Below are 6,000 nucleotides of genomic sequence, written 5' to 3' on the forward strand. Positions count from 1 at the left end.
GCCAACTGCCTGGAAAGAGCAGAAAGGGTGTCAGATTCCTTGGAATTAGAGTTACAGATGATTGTGGGCCACCACGTGGGTTCAGATACTAAAGCCTTGGAAGTCAGAAGAATAAAAATGTGCAGAAAGCCACTGCCTTAATCAAACTTTGGTCCTCTGGAAGAGCCGCTTGTGCTCTTGGCCACTATGCTATCTCTTCAACCACACAAAACATTTCTAGCACAAAATTTATAGTCCTTTTTAGTTGGGAGATTAATTTTCAGATTAGGTTGTTTTTCATGCACTGTTAATGAAGACTTGAAGTAATATTTTAAAGTTCTTTTTAATATTGAGTAATGCCTATCTTTCTATTGGTATTCTGCTTACATTTCATAGGATAATTTTCAAGATCCTTACCTAAGGATAAATGCTCATGTGAAAGTCAAGGCTTGAACTTTTCCTGTGTATAATTTTCTCAAATGATTTAGAGGAAGAAAAACAAATCTTTACTCTTCTTTCTCAAGTTTCTCTAAGCAAAAGAACTATGGTTACATATCGCTTTTAGGGGCATCAAACTATTGAAGGTGATGAAGTTTTTCTTTTATGGATATATGTAGTTCTTACTGTCATGAAAATATCCTGAGGAGTAAACTGGATTTTATTTTACTGTTTAAGCAGAATTGAGTGCTTTAGGAATAATTTTTTATGGCCTTGAAAGTCAGAAGAATAAAGATGTGCAGATAGTGCCCCATTTTTGACCATGTCCCCTTGATGGGGAGACCTGGTGGCACTCAGAGGAAGAATAGCAGGTTACCAAGAAGAGACTTGATACCCTATGAGCATATACAGGGGGAGGAGCTCTCCCTCAGTCACAGTCATAGGGGCAGGGAGTAGCGGGAAAGCAGGAGGGAGGGAGGAATGGGAGGATACAAGGGATGGGCTAACAATTGAGAAGTAATATGAATAAATTAATAAAATATTTTTAAAAGATGTGCAGAAACCCATTAGCACAAAATTCAACTCCCTGGACAATCTTATGACATAGATTGGGCCTTTTACACATAGTGTTTCTTTGGTACATTCATTAGAAAACATTTCACGTGGTGTTCGGAGTTTCCCAAAAAGAAGCTGCTCTATTTATATTTCTATTGCTGTGAAAAAGTTCCTGAAAGGAGCAGCATACAAGGAGCAGACACTTATTTTGGCTCATAGTTTTGGAAGTTTCATCCCATGATGGCCACTCTGTGTTGCTTTGAGCCTGTGGCAGCATATCATGGGAGTGCACAAGTGTCAGGATGTTTGTTTGCAAAAGAGTATCTGTGAAACAGGAGAGAAGGTGAGGAAGGGTTGAGGATCCCAACATCCCTTTCAAGATCAACCGTACACCAATGTTAGTTTCCTTCCACTACATGCCATCTTCCAAACGTTCCACCGTTTGGAGAAAATGCCATAAGCTGTCAACCAAAATTTTATCCCCTGGCCTTTGGGAATAATTCCGTATCTGGGCTATGGCAGAGTGGCATGGTATTCATTATAGTAAGAACAGATCACTTGAAGAAATATGGCCATATTAGTACGTTGTCAGATTTTCCAAAAAATGGGTCTTCATTTAAATCAAAACTTCTGCCTTTTTAAATTGCAGAGCCCCATCTGAATAGCACTAAACTAAAGAATGTGTTAAATGCAAATTAGTAACGTTTCTAAAATATTAGCCCAACATAGATGTTCTCTGAGAGACTCCACCCAGTGGGAGATCAGGACAGATGCTGGGAGTCACAGCTGGTCTCTGGGTGGAGCGCTGAGAGTTGTATGGAGGAGTGGGGGTGATGGAAGGATCCTGAGGGGTAAGGAGCTCCACAGGGAGACCATTAAAGCCTGTGGATCTGGACCCAGGCGGGCCTGCACAAACTGATGCCCCAACCAAAGAGAACCTAGACCCCTGTTGAGATATAGCCCTTGGCAGGGGTAGCCATGTGGGCACACAGAGGAAGGGGAAGCAGGCTATCCTGATGTGACCTGATAGGCTGTGGTCATAAGGTTGAGGAGGAGGGCTCCTCTCCTCTGTCAGAGGTCTAGGGGAGGGGAATAGGGCTGAAGAGGGAGGGAAGGTGGGAACAAGAAGATACAAGAAAGAGGGATAACAATTGAGATATAATCTGAATAAAATATAATAAATAAAGAAAAAAAAATACATCACTGTGGCAAAGAGTACTCTGCTGTGTTTTTACCAAACTGGCTGGTACACTAGCTGTGAAGAAACTAATGTAAGAGGGGATTATGGGTGACTAGTTACTGTTTTCAGCTGTCTTGAAAGGGATGCTGGAAGTTTTTATGATCCTCTCTACCTGTTTGTGCTTCATTGCGGATCAAATGAAATCATGTACTCAGAAAAGCTAAAAGACTACAGAAAAGTTAGCTTTTATTTCAAGAGTTGCTGCAAGTTTAACACTTTAAACATAGTCTCCAAGTCACCAGAATGACTGAGTGTCACATGCAGGAAAGAAATCAAACCACATCTCTTGGAATAGTTTAACTGAGAGCAAGCCACGCCTCTGCCCCACCTGCCCACCACAGTGTCTTTGGTCAGTCCTTAGCTTATGATGTCTGGCCTATATGGCCTGTCTGTTGGATGACCCTGAATCTGTGCCTGCTTGAACATTGTCTTGTGATTCTGCCCCTAAAACGTCCTTGGCCTTATTGAACAGAACAGCCAGCATCCCATGAGAAAAGGAATGAGGGATATTCCACAGAATCTTTAACAGAACTTTAAAAGGATGAAACTTTTCTGACTATATCCTGTATACTGTATGTTCCTTTAGCTTTATGGTGAGTAGTTATTTTATGATGTCACCTTTAACTTGTTTTCTGCTTTCAGCAAACGATTATCATGTACTCTAATTCAAATACACATGCATTGGTCTCTGGTTAGGACCACAAAATAACACATCTATTAAGATTAAAGCTTTGTGCTAGTTTAGGTTGTAAAGGTAACTACATGGAAAGTCCAAAGGAAGTCCAATTGGTAGTTACATTGTTTTCTTAAAGGCAGGTTAAACAAACAGGCCGATTACACAGCAATCTCTCAGTTCTAAGCCATCAGTAGCCTCAAGGTGTGTTATTAACTCAGTGGTGACATCACACAAAACTTCTGTTTCCTTATAATGCAAGAGATATTTTCATAACAACATGCTGCGTGATGTACACGCAGCAAAACTTTTATCCTCAGATCATGGTTACTCTTTAAGCCAATTTTCTGAAAATAAAGCAGTAAGGAAACTTTTGTTGAGTGATGGAGTGTGCCTCAACTCCTGGAGCTCTGTTTGTGTTTGAGTGATTCAGATCCCCCCAGGAAACACTGACGGTGACCACATAGCATCAGAAGAGTGGAGATCTAGAGCCTGGAGCCTCACTTGGTGGGTTTCCATTCCACTTCACAATCAGTGACTAAGTAGCACATCATGATAATAATTTCTGTTTCCGTCTGTAAGTATGTAATCACATCACGAATTTAGAGAAGAAAAAAAAAAAAAAAGAGGACTTGATCGTAGGGAAAGTTCATGCCAGGGACACACTGGAGGGAACCAACTACTTTTGCAGCTGCTTATGAATACACAAAATCATACACACAAAGATAAACACAATGCAGTTTTTTTAAATTAAAAAAATGATAAAATGTGGCTCTGTGCATATATGTATATAATAATTCCCCTGTATCTATTTATCTATCTATCTATCTATCTATCTATCTATCTATCTATTATCTATCTATCTATCTATCTCAGTTTTGGAAATCTCCGACTTTTTTATTAGTTTTCTGAAAGGGCATATGGAGAAGTGTATACTTTAATGATCAATCTAAACTATTTTATGAAAATCAAAAAACTGTCAGTCTCTTGATTAACAGTAGCATTGACATTTCTAAATTTCTAGTATTTTACAGCAACTCATTTCCCCACACCTATAGCAAAAATGAGATTCCAGGTGGCTGATAAAAGAATAATTTTCCTTTGTTCATACTAGAATGTGAATGCTGAAAAGGAAGCACAAAACCTGGGGGGCATATTTAAATATTGAGATCCAGTTACATATCAAGAAAATTTCCCTTGCAATTCTTATGTTAAATATTATGTATTATTATGTCACTTTTTCATGTAGTAGATTGAGCTTAATGGCACATAACTTTAGTTAATCAACATTTAATTGATGAAAAATAATAATGCTTATTTTTATTTTACCTGCCGTGGTGAAGCAAAAACAGATCACAAAAGAATGTGAGCTTGCAGGTCTATTGCAACTTCATGTGCTGGAGTGAGTTGAGGGGGATGGGCTTCCCTTATCTGAGGAGTAGGAGAGGGGCATATTGGAAGAAGGAGGGAGGATGGGAACAGGAGAGGAGGGAGGCCCTAAGATCAGAATGTAAAGTGGACAAATAAATAAATAAATTTAAATTAAAAAAAAAAAAGAATATGAGCATGAGTTGGCTTATATAGTTAAGAAACATATACACATTGCTTACATTCATGTGTTATATTATATTTACTATTATTGTTGTTGCTAGTAGTATTATTAATTATTATTTGTTTTTTGGGGGTGGGGGGTTGCAACAAGGCTTATCTGTGTAATAAGCCCCGGCTGTCCTAGACTCTCTTTGTAGACCAGACCAGGCTGGTTTCAAACTCATAGAGATCTGCCTACCTCTGCTCCCGAGTGCTGGGATTACAGGCATGTGCCACCACAGCTAGCAATGTGTTATATTTTAAAGTTGAGTTGAATACAATTATGGTCATTTTGCAAAATAAAAATGAACCTATTTAGATATAGATAAGCCATAAAATACAAAGGCATCATGCAGAATGGATTCTGCATTGTGAGACGGTATTTATACACTACTAATTCTTATTATCATGTGGCCTTAAAAATGGCTACATGTAGAGTTAACTCCCTTCAATAAAGGGTTTCCTGAAATTTTATATTACATTTTGAATTTAATACATTTAGGTGGAACAAATCCGTGTCGGAACACATCTCTTCTCCTGAACCCGTTCCCATCCTCCTCTAAGGCTAACTAACTTCCTGCACCTGTTACTAGTAACTAATCTCTTTCCTTAGATACAGAGTAATTTGAAGACCACTGCTCTCACTGAACCTAACCCAGACTCACTGCATCATTGTGCTTTGTGTTTTGTTCCTTCAAGAATCTTCCTATTTTCCAAATTGTAATTCTTTCCCAAGGTAACTTGCAGAACTTGTTCACTTGTGTGAATAGTTGTAGATGCTACACATCTTAAATTTCACAAATATAGAGAAAGCTGTAAATGTACAATATTCACTTACAAAGCATTGAGCTAATACCATTTAAAGGAAAGAAAACCTCTTATCTCAGAGGATAAATGGCAGAAAAATATATATATATATATATTTTCTGGAGTCAAATATGTGTGATATTGGCCCAGGAACACATTTAGATCTCCCAAAAACTAAATGCCAGTGAGGTAGCAATCTCATGAACCTTTTATTCACACAGAACAAAGAAAGCATAAACCAAGACATTTTTCAAATAATTTTGTGGGTGCATCAAGAAGGTGGGGAGAATTCTGATATAAGGCTTAGATACTGTCTGACATGATTTTCAGCTTTTTGACTGATGGAAAACCAGGTTTTGTTGCATTAATACATTCCAAGAGATCTTTATCTTTGTCAGGATTTTAGGTTCTACACAGTTGTTCAAGTAATGTTTTTAGGAGGGCAAAATGACACTAGATAGACGGAAATGAAGTTCTGTGCCTGCAACATTCCAATTTCTCCACATCACTGAATTTTAATCATGCAATCATTATGTACAGACACAACACCTTTCCCAAGTTGGAGGAACGAACTATAGATAAAAGAATACTTATCTAACTTATTCAGGAATGTATGAGAATATTCCTAAAAAATTAGAAAAGTCAGGGAATAGTATTAATTCATCAACTAATATTGCCTAATAAATGTTTAATATCATGTTATCTTATTTGATTTTAG

The sequence above is a fragment of the Acomys russatus genome, chromosome 1 (assembly GCF_903995435.1).
Source record: "Acomys russatus chromosome 1, mAcoRus1.1, whole genome shotgun sequence".
Classification (NCBI taxonomy): Eukaryota; Metazoa; Chordata; class Mammalia; order Rodentia; family Muridae; genus Acomys; species Acomys russatus.